The 20,925-nt window shown below is 42.1% G+C and overlaps 1 long non-coding RNA gene across 1 annotated transcript; it reads right to left on the bottom strand.

Moving 5' to 3' along the window:
• Positions 1–1,643: 1,643 nt before the first annotated feature.
• Positions 1,644–19,038, bottom strand: LOC147106112 (uncharacterized). Its single transcript, XR_015081360.1, has 2 exons — positions 4,221–19,038; positions 1,644–2,386 (listed from the first exon to the last, which is right to left on the bottom strand). It is a non-coding gene; the product is annotated as an uncharacterized LOC147106112 (long non-coding RNA).
• Positions 19,039–20,925: the final 1,887 nt, after the last annotated feature.

Here is a 20,925-nt window from a genome sequence, read left to right as displayed (position 1 = left end):
CCTGACCTGCTGAGTATTTCCAGCATTTTCTGTTTTTATTATAGCACAATTCACTGCTTAGCTACTTTCCAATTTAAGCAGTTTTCATTAATAAACGCTGCATTCTGATTGGATGAAGCTGGTTCAAAAGACAACTTCCACCAGCATTAAAAGAAGTGAGCTTAGAGTGAGATAAATTTCCAGAATTTTATCAAGCATGCAGTTGTTGACACTTTTTGTGGTAACATCAGTTGCATCCCCAAACGTCGACCAGCATAGTTTTTGAAGCACTGATTTAAGATGCAGAAACAGGGTCACCTCCAAACTCTTCGATGAATGCAGTTGCCTGTTGCAGCAAAATGAGATTGAATAGTCCAGGAGGGTAAGCTGCTCTGGCCTGCTTGAATTAGGTTGAATTCAAATTAAGCAGAAGATTTCATAGGTCAGGACCTTTGGGGTGAGAATTCAAATCCAATTTCAAATTAACCAGGAGTCAAATGAAAATGTTCAAATTAAGCAACAAATCTTTAATGCATTTTCAAAGTTTTTTTGCACAATTTCAATTCAAATTAACAGATAATTTGAATAACCTTCTTAACCTCCACTGTTTCAGTGAAAAAGCTCTAGTTTTTTTAGTCTTCATTACTATAATCTCTTATTCCCAGTGTCATTCTAGTGAACTTTTACTGTACCATTTCCCTGGCTCTAGCATCCTTCCTATAATGGGCGCTCAGGGCTACTCGCAGTACTTCAGCTGCAGCCTAACAGATATCTTGTATAATTTTATCATTTTTAAAATATTCAATATCCATATATAAAACCCAGAATTCATTTGTCTTTTTCTGCCTTCTCGCCCATCTTTAAAGATTTACATATCTCTGTTCCTCTACTCTGTTAAGAATATTACATTTAGGACGTACTAGTTCAAATTTCCCTGCATTGAACTGCATCTCCCACCTAACTGCTCATTCTACTAACCTATTATGTCCTCCTGGAATCTTCCTCACAATTTGTCATAATGTCATAAGCAAACTTTGATATAATTCCTCAGATGCCTATGTTGAAATTAAAGGTAAAAAATGTGCCAGCACATTTCCCTGGGCACCCACTACCCAAATCTTGCTAATATGAAAACATCTATTTACCTCTACTTTCTGTTTTTCAGCCATCCTGTGGCTACATTTCCTTCAATGCCACATGCCTTAAATTGGCATTAGAGGCAGCCTTGGAACAGCCATTTTGTACAGGATCTACCAAAAGGGGCAGCAGACAGCACTTCCTGTTTATGATGCTAGTAAGTGAAGGAAGAAATATATATAAAAAAAACAAAAAATGTTACAACTATTTCCTTTCTGTCACACGTCAAATGTTGTGCTCAATTTTGTGCGTCACACTTTAAAGAAAGTATAAAGAAACAAAGTAACTGCTTAGGAGTACAAAATAATGGAGGCTGAATGTCTGCAGTCTCGTAATTGATGGTTGTATGACATCACCTGGTATTTAATTGCAGCGTTAAAGGGACATACACCTAAACTTACCATCATATAATATTGCTCATCTTTCAAACCTCACCTCATTTCATTTGCCGTGTGGTGCACCACAGCACATTTGCTAGTAATATAATAAAAATATAAATAAAACACAAAGAAACTTACAAGCAAAACTTTTGGTTAAATATATTTTTATTAAAGCCCAAATGAAAGACTTTAATAGCAAGGACATATCAATACTGCCTGCCCAAAAGTTTTAACACCCACAATTATACAAAAGTCTGATTCCTAGAAAGCTAAATATCTGAATCAAGGCAGGGGGAAGCAGCTTAATACACTGTTATTTCTTAAAATAAAAATAGTTATACATAACTTAAATTTAAATGAGTATATATTGTAAATGCAAATCATAGAGACGACATCTTTTTATATTGATATTGCTCAAAACAAATGAGGTGCCACTTTGCCTCGCTGATGTCTGAGAGTTGGCACCTTTACAAACACCAGCCTACAGGAGTAAAGTGAAACATTGTGCAAACAGAAATATGAAATCTTCAAATTCATAATAAAAGTTAACAAGAATAACATACATGGCAACCAAAAAGAAACTTTTTTTGTTACAGCAGAGAAATGTCCCAAAGGTTTTTTGTTGTAGTTTTGGTTTTCTTTAAGAGGTCCTTCAGTAGCAAAAATGTCAATTGTGCATTTTCCTGTATGTGCTCAGTGCCCAGGATATCCTATTCCAAAGTGTGCCTCCTGTAACTAGCCTTTTATCGACACCATTTCCCTGAGCTCATAATTCAAGAATGTATCTCAAACTCAGGCACAGTACGGTATCCTTGTCCAGCAGTAGACCCTTGTAGCTTACATGAGAACAGGGCTTCAAGCAAAGATGTTCAGTTTCAATTAAACTCTTTCTACAGGACCAAAAGAAAATAAGTAAAGGGACTCAATTAAAAGCTAAGGGAACCTCCAGCTAAGTATGTCTATTTCACATTTAAGAGTTGTTAACTTGTGAATTAGCAGTGAGTGCAAACTTAATTGAAGCATTCAAAAACTAATTCAATAGGAAGCAGAGAGATAAAAACTTGATACCCAGAGGTGAAGGGATAAAAAATAGTCCAAGGAGGTCCTGAACATGGAAACAAATAGGCTAAGGTTTGAATGGATTTTCCTTTTTCCTACCTTCTAATGTTCGTGTAACAAAATGAAGAACAAGACTAAGTTGCTTCACTTTCAGTTAATAGTAAGATCAGTATGTTCACTAAAGTCACCAACACTAGCACAAGAGCATCACTCTGCACCCATGACCTTCACTCACCTTCATTTAAATGTAATTTAAAAAGGATCAATCTACATCAATCAGCAAAAATGCAACAATTGGTAGAACCAATATTGCTAAGTTACATAATAACAGCAGCATCCAATTATTTTGACCAATTCTTTGTATCTTCATAATATATTAATATGAAACATAGAAAGCATAACATTTAATTTTGAATGTTTCTCAAACTGCACATTAGCTGGACACAATTAAGAGTGCCTCCTCCATCCTGCATTGTGATTTTCATACTGTTTACAAAATACTACTAGTTTTTTTGTCTGTAAACGTATCCTAATATGAGAAAATTGTCTCCTCCAGTGCAACTGCTGTAAATTCACCACTGTGATCCTCATGTGATGTAAACACATTGGTTATCAGATAAGGACTAAGCCACACTCAGACTGGAGGCTCTCATTCTTCCATTTATATGCTGACTCCATTCACTTAATGATATATGGCAGTGCTGCAGTGGAAAACTACCGAAAACTGAATGTGTGTGGACTGCTACATCCGAGACATTATATTGTAATCTAAAGCCATGTAACACGTTACTGGAGAACATCATCAGTTTCCCACTGCTATCTTTACATCAGTGATTGAGCAGAAACAATCAGGATAGTTAGTGTGGAACACACATTTTAACATAATTATCTACTGAACGGACCCTAAAAGTTTCGCTTTTCTTGACTGCCACTCTCCATGCATGTTTGCCCTGGGGAATTGGATCACGTGGACTGGATGAACTTTGCCTATTGCTTGACAAGTTGACTCACAATGCCAATTGTGGTTGAGAATTGCAGGTTTCATACATGGGACACTACCATGAACGATCTAGACGTATGATTTAGGAGGCAGCAAATTTAGATTTAATTTTTTCACATTCTGAACATTTTCAAGTTGATTTAATTTGCCCATTCATCTTTAAAACGAATCCCCAAGATAACGGCAGGGAGTTCTAACAGTGTGTCACTCAGAGCACTATATTAAAAGTCTGAATCTGTCCTTTGTTTTAAAGCCCAAATTCTTATTCCCCATTTATCAAATTAACTACTCCAATCAACAATCTCATGAATTGGACAATGTGATGGATAAGGCTATGAATCACTTTTTGACATCATCAGCAGGGCAGTTCATTTAGAGTAAAGGCAATAATGTAAACTGTGACATTGTACTGAGGGATGCACTGCTTGTCAGAATTTCACTTATAAATCAGTTACTTAGGGATTACCTTTAATCTGAGTTGGCTGTCGATTTAGATCAGATCTACATTTGTCAAGGCCAAATGAAATGGGATGGCTTTGCCTATTTCTCCTCAGTAACATGCATGGAACAGATCCCAGATCAGTTAACTATTGGTTCATATCCAATACAAGATGATGAATTATTTATTTATAAAACACTAACACTAACATTTCAACACAGTGTACCTGCAAACATTTTTGCTGGACTTGATTTCAATCCTGGCGGTGACGTTCATTTATGCTAAGTAATGGGGGAAAGAAAAAAGCACAATGCATGCTAACACAGTGTTTATACTACATAGGCAGGAGGAATAAAAGAGATTTTAATCTGGCAATAGTTTGCAGCAAAAGAGCCAAAGAGAAAACCCTTTTTCATCATGAAGATGAATGAAGGCAGTACATTTTTTAGTCAATGTAAATGTCAGAGAAATCAATCTGTTAAGCATACAAGATTTTCATGTAATGCACCAAAGCCCATTAAACACACACCCTTTTTTTTATAAATGCATCTAACACACAGACAATGAACAGGCCAAAAAGGAAATAAAATTAAAAATGTTAACAAGTATAGAATTACAATACTCTTTCAACACACGTTAAAATTCATTGTTTACATTGTTTTGACACTAGAAACATTAAACAAGTTTTAAAAAGATAACCAGCAAAACAATTTTGTTCAGTAGGAATTATTGAGCAGGTTTTTTTTTTAAAAAGATCATTTTAATAATAAAATGAAGCTGTACCAGTCTTATACGTAACATTTGTATCCTTGCATGGTTTAGTTCTGTACCAGATTGTGACACTGGGCTAGTGCATGTGCCAAATAGGAATATTGTTCCATCATTGGTTTAAATAACAGTTCAGCTGTCTTTGGGATGTTTTAGGTTAACGGTGAGACCAAAACAGTCAGTTTATTAAATTCTTTTTTGGGGTGCGGCACGAATTGACAGTAACATCCATCATGTAACCTTTCAGCCTTCAATGTCCTTTCAGCTCTATTTTCAACAGTGTTAGCATGTTTTCATTTTATTAAGGCTTTATAGTACATATAGAAATATATATATAAACAAAAATTATAGATAGTATAAAGGGAGTATAATTTGTAATTTAATCTTGGGGTTCATATGACATGTACAGATTACTTGAGTTTCGCTTTTGTGTCTCGTTATGTCACCTAACCCCGGCACTACAATGTAGGTTCATTATTCACTCTAAACACTCCCAATTCTAAACCTAAACCGTCTACTTTAGTTTTCTCACATTGTTCACTCTTGGGTGGACTCAATGGAAGTTTTATCTTCTGTTTAAATGATTGGAGAAGACTGTTGCTTGTACAGCCAGATCCAACAATACCATGACATCAGAAGTCAGAAATGACTGCATCTACAGAGAAGCTAGATAGGTGACTAAAGAAGCAGAGAGCACACTCTTACAATACCTCTTACCTTTCTTCTAACAGCCAATATTATTTGCCACATAGAATTTACAGCACAGAAACAGGCCATTCGGCCCAAATGGTCTATGCCGAAGTTTATACTCCATACAAGACTTCTCCCGCTCTGCTCCGCGTATTCTTCTATTCCCTTCTCCCTCATGTATGCACCAAGCCTCCCTTTAAATGCATCAAAGCTATCTACATCAACCACTCCATGTGGCAGAGTTCCACATTCTCACCACTCTCTATGTATTACCATCCATGATGTGTCTGATCAGTTCTCAGACGGACCACTCAGTGAAGTATTTCCTCACTTCATAACCTCATCTAAGAAATACCATTATTCCACTTACCTGTACATTGGTCAAGTATAGAAATGTAGAGTTAAATTAAAAGGCAAAAAGTCTCTTATTTCTAGAGAATCTGGCCCTGTTACGTGTACAACAGTCATTTGTTTACTCTTTTCTAATTTCCTCCCCTCTTCATAGAATCATAGGAGGCCATTTGGCCTAACAGGTCAATGCCGGTGTTTATACTCCACGCTTCTGCTGAAGGCACTGACTCTTTCTGGGATATGGTTTCACAGGGGGCTGCAGCCCTCCAGTACTTCATCCATTCTTCACCGTAAACCTGGAGAGTGAATGTTGACACATTATTTAACCATGGAGACCATTTGACCCTGTTCTCACTTGATTTCCCAAAAGTGCATTTTTCAGCAGGGTTCACTGGAGAGCGATCAGCAAGAGGAACGTTAGTGTAGGGGCATCAATGCTAATCACGGTGCCTTATTGCCTTCCCCAGCCGAGATCAGCTACCTTAGTACAGACCAAGGGTTGAACTTGAGACCTTGCTTCCTGTGTTGTTTGGCTCACACACAGTTGGCTAAATTAAATGTTTGCTCGAGCTGCCACTGGTGGTAACATGCACCACAAAAGTATATAGATTTTAGCCAAGCCTCTGCTGGCAGTGTTCTCTCAAGCTCCAGTGTAAATGCTAAGTGGAATGCTTTGGAGCAAAAAGTGGCCAAGGAAAATGGTCTCTGGTAGGCTGCCTCTATAGGCAACAAAACAGTTCTGCTATTAATGGCATGACAGATCTTTTTATGAGAGAGGTACTAATGCCAAAAAATGACTAAATCAGCAGCTTTAAAACAACTGTAGACATGCAGTTGCTTTAAGCTTTATACTGTCAAAAGTACCCTAAAATCAAAATGGGTTTCAACAGAAAGTGGGCTGGGACCCAGCACAGTAAGGACTTCTCCAACATAAATATGCCATCAGTAGTTCAACTCTCTCCATGGCCTCACCCCTCTTTATCTCTGTAACCTCCTCCAGCCCTACAACTCTCCGAGACCTCTGCGTGCCTCCAACTCTGGCTTTATGTGCAAACCCTCTCTTTCTTCGTCCCACTATTGGAGGCTGTGCTTTCAGCTGTCTAGGCCCTAAGCTCTGGAATTCACTCCCTAAACCTCTCTGCCGCTCTCTCCTCCTTTACGATGCTCCTTAAAACCTACCTTTTCAAGCTTTTAGTCACCTGACCTAATATCTCCTTCTTTGGCTCAGCATCAATTTTTGTCTGATTATGATCCTGTGAGATGCCTCGGGTCAGAAGCTCAGCTCAGGGTCAAAAAGAATGCCGAGGTTGGAAACAGTCTGGTTCAGCCTCAGACAGTGGCCAGGGAATGGATGGAAGTGGCCACTAGGTAGCGTAGTTTGTGGCGGGATCAAAGATAATAGTTTTGGACTTCCCAATGTTTAATTGGGAAATTTCTGCTCATCCAGTACTGGATGTCGGACAAGCATCCTGACAATGCGGAGGCGTTGGTGAGGTAGATCTGGCTGTCGTGAGTGTACATGTGGAACATAACGTTGTGTTTTAGGATGATGTGGGTGAGAAATAGGATGGGCCAAGGTTAGATTCCTGGGGACTCCAAAGGTAATTGTGTGGGAGAGGGAGGAGAAGCCATTGTAGGAGATTCTCTGGCTGTGACTGGATAGATAAGAATATAACCAGTTGAGGGCAGTCCCATTCAGCTGGACAATGGAGCAGGGGCGTTAAGAGGAGAATGGTGTGGTTAACCACATCAAAGGCTGCAGACAGGTCAAGAAGGTTGAGTTGTTAAATCGAGGACCCATTGGCCTGTTCGTGTGGCATTATTGAAGAAAAGTAGTTGTGTTCTATCCAACATTTGTCCCTCAACCAGCATCTTCAAAACAGATTAACTGACCATTCATCCTGTTTTCTATTTCTGGTACCTTGCCGTGTACAAATGGGCTGCTGCATTTGCCTGCAAAGTAATTAATTATCTGTGTAGTGCTGTAGAAATCCTGAGGACTTGAAAGGCACATTGTAAATGCAAGGTCTTTTTTCTTAACTTAACAGACAATTGTCACACCAAGAGAACTGGGTAAGGTGCAAATAAGATTTAAAAATGGAAACAAAAATGGGGATCAGAGAACAAAAAGGAAACTTGTAAAAAGCTCTGTAGAGCACATGGTGTACACATAGACCATTATAACTGCGCTCTGTCGTCAGATTTATTTTCTTTGAGTAGGAGTACCAAAGTATCAAATCAAGGATATATATAATTAGACTATAAATCCAAGTAAGTTTTCATGGAACACGTCTGTAATGCATTATCTTGATCTCTTGCAGTAAGTGTATTCTGTTTAAAATTGAGATCATTTAAGATGGATAATGTACTCTATATATTTTAATTTAGAATAGTGAGGCTGAGTCTGTGGTGGGGGAGGTGAGTTCATAAAACTGAAATTAAGTGAGAAGAGCTTAGTTTAATGATTCTTCATTTGAGTATTAATTCTAAAAGTGAAAGAGATAGCATCATTTTAAAAGTAGATCTGTTAGGTTAAGAGGGTTACTCTCTCTGTTGTCATGTATTAATCAAGAAACATGATGGCCTAGAGTTCCGCTAGTTTGCGCTGGTTCAATTTGCCCGAAATCAGCGTAAATGATTGAGGAATTTTAAGCGCAAGTTACGTCGAGCATAAATCAAGTTTCCGCGATCTTTAATGCTAGTTTAAAAAAAATTGCGCAGGCAGTTGGCCCCGCCCACAAAACTGGCCACGCCCCAGATCGAAATTTTGAGCATGTCAAGTTTCAGCCGATTGTGCCTGTTTCCGACCGTTCCAGCAGCCTCTTCAAAGTAAGCTTTTTTTTTAAGGTGGAAAAGCTCGTTTTAAAAGTTTTTAAATATTAAAAAATATTTAATTTACTAAGAAACTGACTAGTACATCAATGAAACTAGTAAATGGTTTAGTATAGTTTTTTAAAGTCATTTTCAATGATTTAAAATCAGGTTACTCATAGATGGTGGTCTAGACACTTATTAAAAATGCTTATTTTTGTGATTAACCTATTTTCAGCTGTATTAATAAAACTGCACCAGGCTCTCTTATATAAATCAATTTAAAAAAATTTTAATGCAAAAAAATAAAATAAACAATTACGTTCTATTACGCTGCCCGATTGCACTGGTTCATGGAAGATTTTACATTTGTGATTATGCAAGTGAGTTTGAGCGGAAACTTGAACCATAACTTCACTTCGAAAATCCAGAGCAATTACAACCGCAATTTGCGGCCAGATTGCTGATTGGGCCCAACCCGATATTTACATAAAACCTAATATTGAACTAAGTACTACAACTAGCTGAATAGTTCACACAACACTGGACTATAGTTTGATGTTTATCAATTGGACAGTTACATTGTTAGCAGAAAGAATGGATTCAAGAATTTTAATTGGACAACTGTATATTGGATCTAGTGTTTGATCATAGGTAAATGAGAAAGAATATCAAATGCAGCAAAGGATAGTCATTTTCCTGATGGATATATGTTGTACACACACATTTGCAAATGTACCATATTCTAAAAGGGCTTTTATGGATAGCTTAATCATTCTTGTGGTTATCAATAAAGAAATTCCACAGCTACACTGAAGAATTATCATTTTATATGCCTCAGCGTGACTTTATGTTTATCCATATGTCATTGGAAGAGCCTACAATCAGTGACTGTGGGATAGAGATTACTGTGCCCTGACCAGTTGGATCATCATTTTATTACACATCAATATGCCTTTGTCTTTGCCCATATATGCCGATGACAAGAGCCAACACAGCTTGTGATTGTGAGGTAGAGTTCACTGTGTCCTGACTGGTTCAGTAAATTCTTTTTTCTCTAAGTAGTCTCAGATTCCTGCAGTGAATAATTATGGGTGATGTGTTTAGAGAAAAATGCATATGATGGTTCTTAGAAGTACAGTAGTAAAGATCAGGCAATTTACAGACCAAAGTCATGTTGCACAATATATGAGCACAATGTCTGGTCTGGAAAAACACATGTTCTATAATTATCTTTGTTACAGAGGCACTCTTGGCTGAATAGGAATCTGACAAATCCTTAAACACACAATAACAAATCAAAGGGGGGAATTTTCCCAGCCCTGGGGAGGTGGGTATGGAGGCGGGACTGCCGGGAAAATGGCAGAAACTGGGAGCGGGTACCAACCCCGCTCTCAACCCACCTCCGTGCCATCTTCCCGGGAGGCGGGTCCCCGACTCGCGCAGGGACCCTTCTCCTTGAGGCGGGATGGGGATTAGAGACAATTAACTGCCCGTTAACAGGCAGTTTTTACCCCTGCAAGTGTGGGCTTCCCGACAGCTGCGAACCTCGCCAGGGTCAGCGAGGCGAGCAGTGAGTCTGCGGGGGTGAGAGGGGTCGAAAAGTCCGCTGTGGAGGTGAGTGATGGGTGCAAGTGTGGAGAGGTAAGTATGAGAGGTGAGTGTAAAGTGTTGGAAAAAGGTTACTTACCTTGCTTCTTCCTGCTGGCTTCAGCCCTTGGGGATCCGAGGTGCCTCATCTCAACAACAGAGATGATAGAATGACTGCTGCATTCTCAGATGCAGCAGCCATCTGATTTCTGCTGAGGAAAGAGGATTTGGTAAGCCTTCAGTGCAAGGGCTCAACTTAGAACAGAGATCGTCAGTGTTTGACAGCTTCTCAAAGCTGTCAAACGCTGACAACTCATCTGTCAAAAAAATTTCGACAGACGATACGTCACACGCTGACGTCTTCTGTCACCGGCTTTCCCTTAATTGGTCGGTAAGGTAAATCAAGGGAAAATAGCGTGAGTTGGCCAGATGTCGTTGGGGGTGGGACTGAAACCCGACAACCAGCAGTCCCACCCCCAACGCGCCCCCATTGACAAAATCCAGCCCAAGTTAATTATTCTATAAAATAAAAGTATGAGACTGAAGAAAGGCTTACATATTGGGAACAATCTGTCGGATGTAATATATATACATACTATACATGGAAAACTGTGTGAAAGCTTGGTCCACTTAAACGTACATAACCTTAATCACCTCGAAATAGTACCCAGAGTGAATGTGGCTGATCACTATGGGTACCAATCCAAATTCTGGAATAATGAGGATCCTGGAGCATGACTAGGAGATTCCCTGACCTCTTGACTGGTGATATTCAGGGTTTAACAAAGACTCAGATCAAACCCAGGTTCATACCGGAGAGGGCCATTGCCATATCGCTACGAAAGGCTGGGCAAGACAGAATCATAGAAGTTAACAGCATAAAAGACCAAGAGTCCACTGTGTCTATGCTGGCTAGAGCAATCTAAAAGAAACCTCAATGTGTTGCTCTATCCATAGTCCTGTATTTTCCTCAGAATCAAATGTTTACCTATTCTTCCCTTAAAAGATGCAATGGTGCCTCACTGCTTCTGGTGGCAAGGCATCCCATGCTCCAACAATTCTCTGTGTAAAGAGATTTCTTCCACCCTCTCTCTGCCAATTTTCAACTGATGACTTCCCAATCACCCATTACTGACTCCCCAACTAGAGCAACTAATCTTTCCCAATTCATCCTAAAAAAAAAATCATTGTTGTAAAAACTTCAATTAAATCTCCTCTTCACCTTCTCTGCTCCAGTGGCAATTGTCCCAATTACTTGTCTTTCCTCATTACTATAGTTCTCGCACCCCCCCCTATAATCCTGATGTATCATATTGAGATCAATGTTGTGGTAGATTGTCAAGTAACTTTTTGAGTGGAATTTATATTTTATGAACTTGACAGTATAAATGAATTATAGGGGAAATGGCTCTAAGTGGGACATGTGTCAACAAACTCAAGTTTTTCCTGAGTGAAGGCATGAAATATCAAAATGATCAAATTCTAATTAAGTACAAAGATAAGAATTACATTGCGCAACAAGTTTCAGGAAATCCATTACATCTGAGCACTCTAGTTAAAGTCTGAGAATATGAAAAACACATCATTTTGAAATGGCTGCAGGGTTGGTTTAAAAAAGAGATTAGTTAAAAATAGTTACATGAAAGATGAATAAAAGAATATTGTTTGAAAGTTGCAAATAAGGAAATACAGGACTGTGAGGAATTTCCCAGCTTGACAACACGGCAGTTGGCAGCCTGTAGAATCCTGTAATTTGAAATGACCTTGAGATGATGATACTCCTCGTCATTCTAGTTGCCAAGATTCTGATCACGTGAGTTGAACCAGCTCATATTCCAATAAAGACAATTTTGGTGTGACAAATGTGCTTGCAAGCAAACTACAAAGTGGCTCGGACAGCAATAAAGGACATCTAGTAGATCAAAAACCAACTAGAGCAGAATCTGGCATCAATATTCCTTTCAAAGGGTAGTTACTTCAGTTTCTCCTGCACTTCTGAGGCCAAGTGTTTACAGTTGGGTCCAGAAAATATTTGGAACAAGTGGGGAAGGAACTCCACACAACGACGTCACTATTAATACAATGTGCTAAGATGCTGTCTAATCTAATCCATTTGCATTGCAGGGGTGGGTTTCAGACCAACGGTAGCAGTGAACAATTGTGCATGCGGTGGTTTAAAATCACACTTGGGACCTTCATTTGCTGGATCTTTTTCATTGGTTGTTGATGGCCTGTAAAGGGCAGCATCACAAAACTACATGCTTGGCCTGTCCCATGCTTAGGATAATGGTGGCCTGCAGTAACTTGCTGAAGTCAGGGATGTCACCCATGACAGTTCTGCAGTATAAAGGGGGAATAACTGAAATCAAGTCACTGCATTTCAATTACTGTAAATGTACATTTGCCATATTAGTTTGCTTGAAAGGTGCAGCTGGACTGTAATAACAATCTAGGAGTAGCATTAAAGAGTTTTTTAAAAGTTTATAGTTATTTTAATTGATGCGTGGGTAGAAGTTAGTGATGAGTACAAATTGCTAATTAAAGCTGATAATTAATAGGCAGAAATAACATTGCAAACACTAAGGGAATTCAGGATAAGGCACTACAATTTAAAAAGTGAAAGTAGAAAAATATGCTTTTGATCAACTGGCTTCCTGGAGCATTCCCTGAAGGAGGTTAACTGTAGGAACTCAGCTGTGTAGATAGGAGGTCTCAATAGTGATGGAGCCTGTGGGAAAACTGAAGTCTCAACTTAGGGGCACTGTAATGTCAAAGGGGCGCAGGTAATTCAGCTGGTGAAGACTCTCACTGACAGATAAAGGGAGGAGCTCTGTGGCAAAATACCTAACTTTTCCTCCTTCATCCAAATTTTTGTTACATTCGTTTTTGAATTTGTTCTGTTTAAATTTAGTATTGCAAACCAACAAATATTGTCCACAATGGCGGTAGTATGTAAAACCTTAAAGGGGAAATGTATTCTGCTGACTTTTGTCAAAAAATCCTAAATAATATAAAAAGAGATATTTTTGTGCATCCTTGTTAAATTTTCTGGTATGCCTTATTACCAATTTAAAATCATGAACAATGATGTTAGAAGCAACTTGGGAAAGAGATTTTGGCCTAGAAATTCAGTTGTTAGCGCCAGCCGTTAGCGCCTTAGGAGGAGAAGTGGGGTGCTAAGCGGCTAGCGCCCGGGCACGACGCGATCTGCGCCTCTCGCGAACTTTACTCAAGAATTAGCGGCGGCGCAAAACCGCAGCGCCCGCTCAGCTGCGTGCACAGATCCTGACGTCATTTCATGGTGCAACGCCCTTGGTGCGCCCCGAACCGGAACTTCAGTGGCGCCGCCCTTCTGTGTGCCTGGCGCCCCCAGCGACTGGTAGAGGGGAACGGTTCCCAGTCGCTGCGGGGCGCGCTATTTAAAGGGGACGCCTCCTGCATTATAAGTGGCAGCCATTTTGTGCCAATCCTTCTGTGTGAGACATGGATATTTGGAGAGAGACAAAGGGAGAGAGCTTTCTGCTTTGACTCAGCGCTCGCACAGGTACTTCTGGCTTCAGGCCAGAGCTTTGCACTTGGATTTAACTTTCAGTGCCATAGCCTTGAGTTGCCACATATAATGGGGGCTGCAATGGGTGGAAACGTTGGGCTTCTCCATTGCATTCAAAGGGCTCAGAGACGCCGTGAGAGAGTGCCAGTCATGGCCAGACGGAGAAGGGCCAACAGGCGTCGGCACAGGAGGCCTTACCCACCCAAGGTATACCGCCAGCAGTTCTCATATCTGAACATGTCTGAGGAGCAGTGTGTTCGGAGGCTGCGATTCAGAAGGGAGGTGGTCACTGAGATCTGCCACCTGCTTTGCAGAGATCTGCAGCCACAGCTGAGGAGCAGGACGTCTCTGTCGGTGGCAGTGAAGGTGATGGTGGCTCTCAACTTCTATGCCACCGGCTCCTTCCAATCGGCTACTGGGGACATTGCCAACATCTCCCAGTTCGCGGTACATTGCTGCATCCGCCAGGTGACCAATGCCCTTTTCAGAAGGAGACGTCAGTACATCTCCTTCCCCATGACCCTGGACAAGCAGCAAGCGTGCAATGGGATTTGGAAGAATAGCGGCCTTCTCCATGGTCCTGGGCATAGAACTGATGAACCAGCAATGGTCAGGCCTTGCTTCAGGGCTGCAGTGTGCAGGGCGTGCAAGCCAAACAAATTGATTCTCCCCCTTTAAGAGCTGACCAGCGCCAGCGTGTCTGCCTTCAATCAGCAACTCGCCGCACCTGCGCTGCGCCCACCCTCGGTGTTAGCGCCTCAGCTCGCCGGCTTAGCGCCTTATGATAGTCGTGCATCGCCTGCTTTAGCGCAGCAGCAACCTCTTGGGGCAATGCAACTCAATTTCGGTGAAGGTGGCGCTAAGTTGCGCTGGGCGCTAAATTTAGTGAACGCCCAGCTGTAGCGCCCCAAACGTGGCGATACTGAATTTCTAGGCCTTTATGTTATAGTCCCCTGATATGTCATGATTGGAGGCTATGGGTAGGACTCTACTCCCCATTCATAATGTCACTGGAACAGAGTTTTGTTCATGACATGTTGGGGTAGTTGAACACTCAAGCTGCTTCTGATCAGCGTTTTAATGAGAGACACTAATAAGTGTACCGATATTTTCCTTTATAACACTTGGGAATATGTGACAATTTGAGCAAAAACAATTCCCTTTAAGATCTAAGCAGCCAGCATGTACAGCAATCAATTTGGTTGGATTGAAGATGGGTTGCAAATGCATAAAGAGCACAGCTGACTATTTCAGCAGGACTATGAAGATAGTCTCATGACTCACTGGGATCGATTTTGACATTTGGGCGACCGACCAGCAGAGCGTGTCAACTGGTTACCTGTTCCAATAGCAAAGAGATGGCCACGATTTTGAGGCCCAGTCTCATTTACATTGAACTGGCGAGTTGCAGGGTGCCAAACAGGCATCCTGATGCAGCTCACAGGATTAAGGCTGGCAAATATCGAGCCACCCCAGAAGTTAGCAAGGTAAGTGCATGTGTGGTCGCAATCGCAGAGTGGTGGGTTCTGGGGCACCAGCGGCCCAGGTTTTGTCCGGAAGAGCACCCCTGCTCTTCATGGCCCCACAAAAATAATTTCAAACTTACTTGTGCTGGGCCTCTTCTCCTCCATCGCCTGTGGAACTGATCGGAGAGTGCCCTGCGCACACTCCAAGGAGTTCACTCCTAAAATGGCTATCAGCGTCCCATGTACGTCATAGCATTCATATTTGCATATTAAATTAGCCCTCTTGCCTGAAACAGAAGGTTGTTTGGCTACCCACTGTCAGGCCCCTTACAAAATGGTGGCGGCTGCAATGGAGGTATAAACAGGGCGGTAAGTACTGCAGTGCTATTTTAAATATTTTATCGCCCCATTTACAACAGTTGAAACAATTTAAAATTAATCCCAGAACAGATCAAATAAAGTCTGTACTGTCATTAGTAGTTGCAGTTATTTATTTCAGGGATACATTCATGCTATTTTTAAATGTTATATACCAAATGGATAATAGAAAATACACAAGAAAGATTTGTTAAATTCAAATCATTAGGGATTCAGGGTAAACCCAGGGAATGGATAAGAAACTAGCTGAAGGATAGAAAACTACGAGTTCTGATTACAGAAGTTATGTTGAGGAGGGGGGTTGGGGTGGAGAAGTACTGAGTGGGGTGCCCTAGGGGTCGATGTTGGGACCATTACATTACATTAAGTTAAACAGCAAAATAGGATAAGTGGACGTAGATTCAAACTACTAAAAGGTAAATTTAGGACTGATGTCAATCATGTCAGGTAATTCTTCTTTACACAAAGAGTTATCAATGGATGGGATAGATTTCCAAGAAGAGTAATGGAGGTGAAAACCCTGGAATCTTTTAAGAAACAATTGGTGCTGAAATAGGTGGGGTGGGGGGGGGGATTTTAGGATTTTTTGGGTGGATAAATTAAGATGAGCCAAATGGTCTTCCTCATCCGTAGCTCTCTTGTGATCCTGACCAATTTTATTGTGGATGGTGATTTACATTTAACAGATGTGGAATAATACTAAAAACACAAACATATGTCTTACAAAGAGCTTTTTTAAAAATAAGTCACATATGCAAAGCCATTTGTGGAGGGAAAGAGTGAGTTGGAAAGGCAAGGCACAAGTTGGCAGTTTGCTGTCATGTAATAAGAATTTATGTAATAAGAATACTGAATTAGAAAACTGAGGTGCTTTTCTTCAGCATCAGGGAGAAATGCCTGATTCTAATTCCATAGATTCCTGAAATGTAGGCTTCATCAGTTTATAGAACTGGTGCAACTGCAGGGGATTAATTGACAGCAGAATTACACAGCCCCATCCTGAGGATTCTGGTGCTTAGATGAGTCTCTTCCTAAGGGCTAGTCCCAGCTACATAATACAAATGGGTAATACAGCAGAACTGAAGCGCAGGGTCCCAAGAGAAGGGAAGGGCCCCTTGGGGGAAAAGTCCTTAGAGGCATTTCTAAGATGTAATGGCTGACATCATGGATAGGTTTAGTGATTTTTTTTCAAATTCATTTTTATATGTTTTTATGTTATGTTAGTTATATGGCTTTATATTCAGTTGAGTCAAATTCAAGATGGCAGCTGAAATTAGTTTGAAAAAAATCTCAAGTGATTTCAGCTGGTTTTGTGGTGCTTACTAGTTACTGATAGGAACAGTTCATAAATGGAGATGGCGATTGGTACATCTGTGGTTATTGCTGCTTGCTCATTGGAGCTTTACTACCTCACTGTTTCTTGTTCATTATTGGTTGTCCGAATTATATTTGAGGGAATCAGTGTTGCTCAGCTGACAGTGATTTGGTGTTACCACTGTCTATGTTGCTTTTTTGAAATAAATATGACGCTTGAGCCAATTAGGTGCAAGTATGACGGACACATTGGGCTGAATTTTGCCGGCGCTCAAAGTGCAGGTTTGGAGGCGGGGCTACTGTCAAAATCGAAATGATTGACAGCGGGTTGGGAACCCGCTCCGAAACCCGCTTCCATGTAAGTTTCCAGTGTTGGGTCTGCGATTTCAAAACAGACCCGACACCAAGCAGTTAAAATAGTTAAATGCTTTTTAACTACAATTTTGCCAGCCTATTTCTATTTTACCACCTTTTTTACGAGGTTCCCGTCGCTCAGGGATCATGTCAGGTAAGTAGGTCGGGTTCTCTATGTCTCCCCATTGCTGTGAATAGGTGACAGCTGTAAAAGTGGAATGAAAGCTACCATGAAAGCTGGTCACTTTCCAATGTCATACGCTTGAGCTTTCAGGACTTGGAAGACACTTTTGAGCTGTATGCAGTTTGAAAGTATTTGGAGTAAACTGTCTATCCACTGTCACCTCCTTGGAGCAAGCTCTCTCACCACTGACAGATCGCTTCTGTCATCTCACCTTTAGCAGCCATCTATTCCAGAAACATCGGTGCCCTTGAAAAAATCTCACCTTGGTCCTCTGAATCCCTCCACGATCAGCCCCCATACCAACATCACCAGGCACACCAACAACACCAACCTTCTCCGCAATCACCTGATGCTGCACAGGACACAGGGCATCAGCACCCGACAACATTGCTGCCCGGGAGACCAGCGATGGCATCACCATGGCCAGATTTACTTCACTTGACACTCTACACGCTGGCTGCCACATGGTGCACCAGGTTGACACCATCCCACACCAGCACCATAAAGCATCCCTTTAATGTCCAAGCCATTCCTTTCACACTCATCACAATTGGCAGGGGGGGGGGGGGGAAAGAGTTCTGTCTCAACATTCACTGAAACTCACTAAGACACAGCCAAAGGTGAGCACAGATCTGTCCAATAAGGTAAAGTGTTGAAAATATAGATTTCAATGTTTGACAACACATTAACAGAAACTTCACATGAACATTGGCTAAACCACCCAAGTGCTTACCCTTGTGTGTTGTTAGTTGGTATGCTTGCAGTAGGATGAGGGTGAGTGAGAGGGGTGGTTAGTGAGATGGGGAAGTGATAATGTAGATAGAGAGGGATGGGTGGAGGGTGCAAGGTAGGTTGGTGTGAGTAAAGATGTGCAGGAGTAGGGTAGGGAAGGCAGAGTGATAGGGATGTGATGAGAGGCACAGCGGGATGAGGTTGTGGCCTGGCAGTAGCATTTTGTGATCTGTTCAGATCATTGAAAGGTTTGTGCCACTGCAGCCTGGTCCTCCCAACGACATCCCTGTTTTTGCCCTCCTGTGTAATGTGCAACCAGGCTGCATTGGTGTCCTGGGGAGGTCTCTTCCGCCCATGGGAAGGGAAGAGAACCTCCCTGCGTGCTGTGACTCATTCCATAAGCATATGGAGGGAGTCATGGGAGAGCCTGGGTGCAGCAGTGCACCACCTTTGTGCAGTGCTTGTCAGTGTTTGCAGCACCTCAATGTCAAATCAATGTGGACATGGCCCCCTTTAAGGAAACCGGCTGATGGCACGTCATCAACTGACGTCATCAGACCCGCTTCCTTTTAATAGTAGGGAAACGCACAGGGCGGGCTTAACAAGCCCAATCTATGTAAAGTCACTTGGAGAGAGCAGGACCGGGACCCACCACCCACTTCTCCCGCCGTGATCCTGCCTCTGCTGGCGAAATCGCAGCCATTGCATCTGTACCATTTTCGAGTGCAAGATACATTTTCTCACACATTACAGATATGACTGGATGTAAGACTATGGCCTAGAAATTCGGTGGGCTGCGCCACCAGTTAGCGCCTAAAGAGGGCACTCAGTGGCTTTAGCGCCACTGGCCACGCCTCCCGCGATATTTAGCTGGGGTGCTAATGGCGGCGTTAGCCTGTTGCGCTGCACCGCCACCGATGACGTCATCGGTGTGCGCAGCGCCCCGCTACCGCCCCGATCTCGATATTCGGTAGCGCCCGCCTCTGTAGCGCCGTTCGTAACTCGCGCCTGGTTCACTGGGCCTACCTGTGGCGGCAGTGGCGCAAATTAAGGTGGAGGTGCGGGGCGGCCGTTTTTTTCGGCGGCCGCCTGCCAGCACCTCCATCCCCGGCCTCCTGATCTCCCCCCGCGGCAGTGCCGGCTGTTTTCCGAGAGCCCGGCACTTCTCCTCGGTGCCGGGCTCTTTTGTCGGCACTCGCGATCTCTGATCGCGCTGGTGCAGGCCCCTCCCCTTAAGAATGGGAGGAAGGCCTGCAGTACCGCAGCGCGCCTTGCCACAGCGTGTGGCGCTGCGGCACGTTGCGCTGCGATATTCAGTTTCAGCGCCCTAAGAGGGACGCGGAGCGCCTCGAGCCTCGCCCCGTGTCCCTCTTGCGGTGTTCAAGCCTCGCCCCGTGTCCCTCTTGCGGTGTTCAAGCTGAATTTCCGGCGGTCGCAACTGCTCCGATCGCTGCGCTAATTCCGGCGCCCAGGCGAGCTTGCCGCCCCGTTTGCAGCTCCACCGAATTTCTCCCCCTATACCTTCAAAAAATATTTAGGAACGATCACTGCTTTGAGGTCTCAACTACCAGGAAATGGGTAAGGGTTTTAACTTTTGTACCAGATGGCATATAAACAGTGGAAAATAATGACAGCAGAAAGATACACCAGTATTCCTTTTAATTAAAGTTAAAGCAGAGGAAGAGTTACCAAAATCCATGTTAAGAGAAAAAAGGCACAGCCTTGAGCAGGACCCAATGATCCATAAGTGCAAAATCAGGCACTCATGACAGAACGTAAAGACAAAGGGGTGTAAATTTATCTTGGACAGTACCGCAAAATGGGTGATAGTAAATCGGCAGCCCGTTTTGCACTCTGTCCGATTTTCTTTTCCAATAAAGTAAATGCAACAGAACAAGGACACATGGAGGTGAAACTCAGGCAATGATACAGCAGGGACATTAGGTACTCTGTGACGTATTTATTTAATGCCTTGTCAATATTCTGTTAGATGGGTGTGGAATGGATGGTTCTGGTGTGTGTGTGTGTGTGTGTGTGTGTGTGTGTGTGTGTGAAGAGCTGGGACTGGAGGAGTGTTAATTGCTTCACCAGATACTGAAAAGCAGAGAGGCTGAAACCCCTCAGTTTGGACACTGTATTCAATCATTGTATTATTTGTCATTGGGAACATTTTTACAAAATATGAATATGTTTTCCTTGGGGAGCAGATTAAAATATGCTTTAATTAAAAAGTTGTTATATGATGAAGTCAAATAAAGTAGTTTCCTCCTGGTTCTGGATCTGACTACTTCTATTATAGTTATTTTTTCGGTCCTTTTCCCAAGCTCCTAATATTATCACTTTGAAATCAGCCACGAGAGAGGTCTCTATCGTCCCTATAGGGAAGTGTCTGACCTCCCCTCATCATCTCCTTACTACAGCCTAGCTGACATCAGAAACTCAGAATAAGGAGAATCGCAGTCCAAACCAACACAATGTGGAAAGCATCTCATCTGACCCCCACATCTACACTTTCCATCGGGGTCACTGGGTAGCAATCAGGAGTGGGAATCTTGGCTAATTTTCCTCCAGAGCTCCAGGAGACATTTGTGCACCCCAAATAATGCTTTCAGAGGTAGTTGAATCCAGCACGAACTAGAATTCAAACCTAAAGCCTTATGGCTTAATACAGGAAACTCTTGTTTAAACAGCACCTAAATATCCGGAATTCTCTATTAACCGGCAAAATTCGTACTCCGAAAAC

The sequence above is a fragment of the Somniosus microcephalus genome, chromosome 16 (genome assembly GCF_052327205.1).
Source record: "Somniosus microcephalus isolate GS21.2 chromosome 16, FLI_Smic_1.0, whole genome shotgun sequence".
NCBI lineage: Eukaryota > Metazoa > Chordata > Chondrichthyes > Squaliformes > Somniosidae > Somniosus > Somniosus microcephalus.
This window is presented reverse-complemented; position numbering and strand designations above follow the sequence as displayed.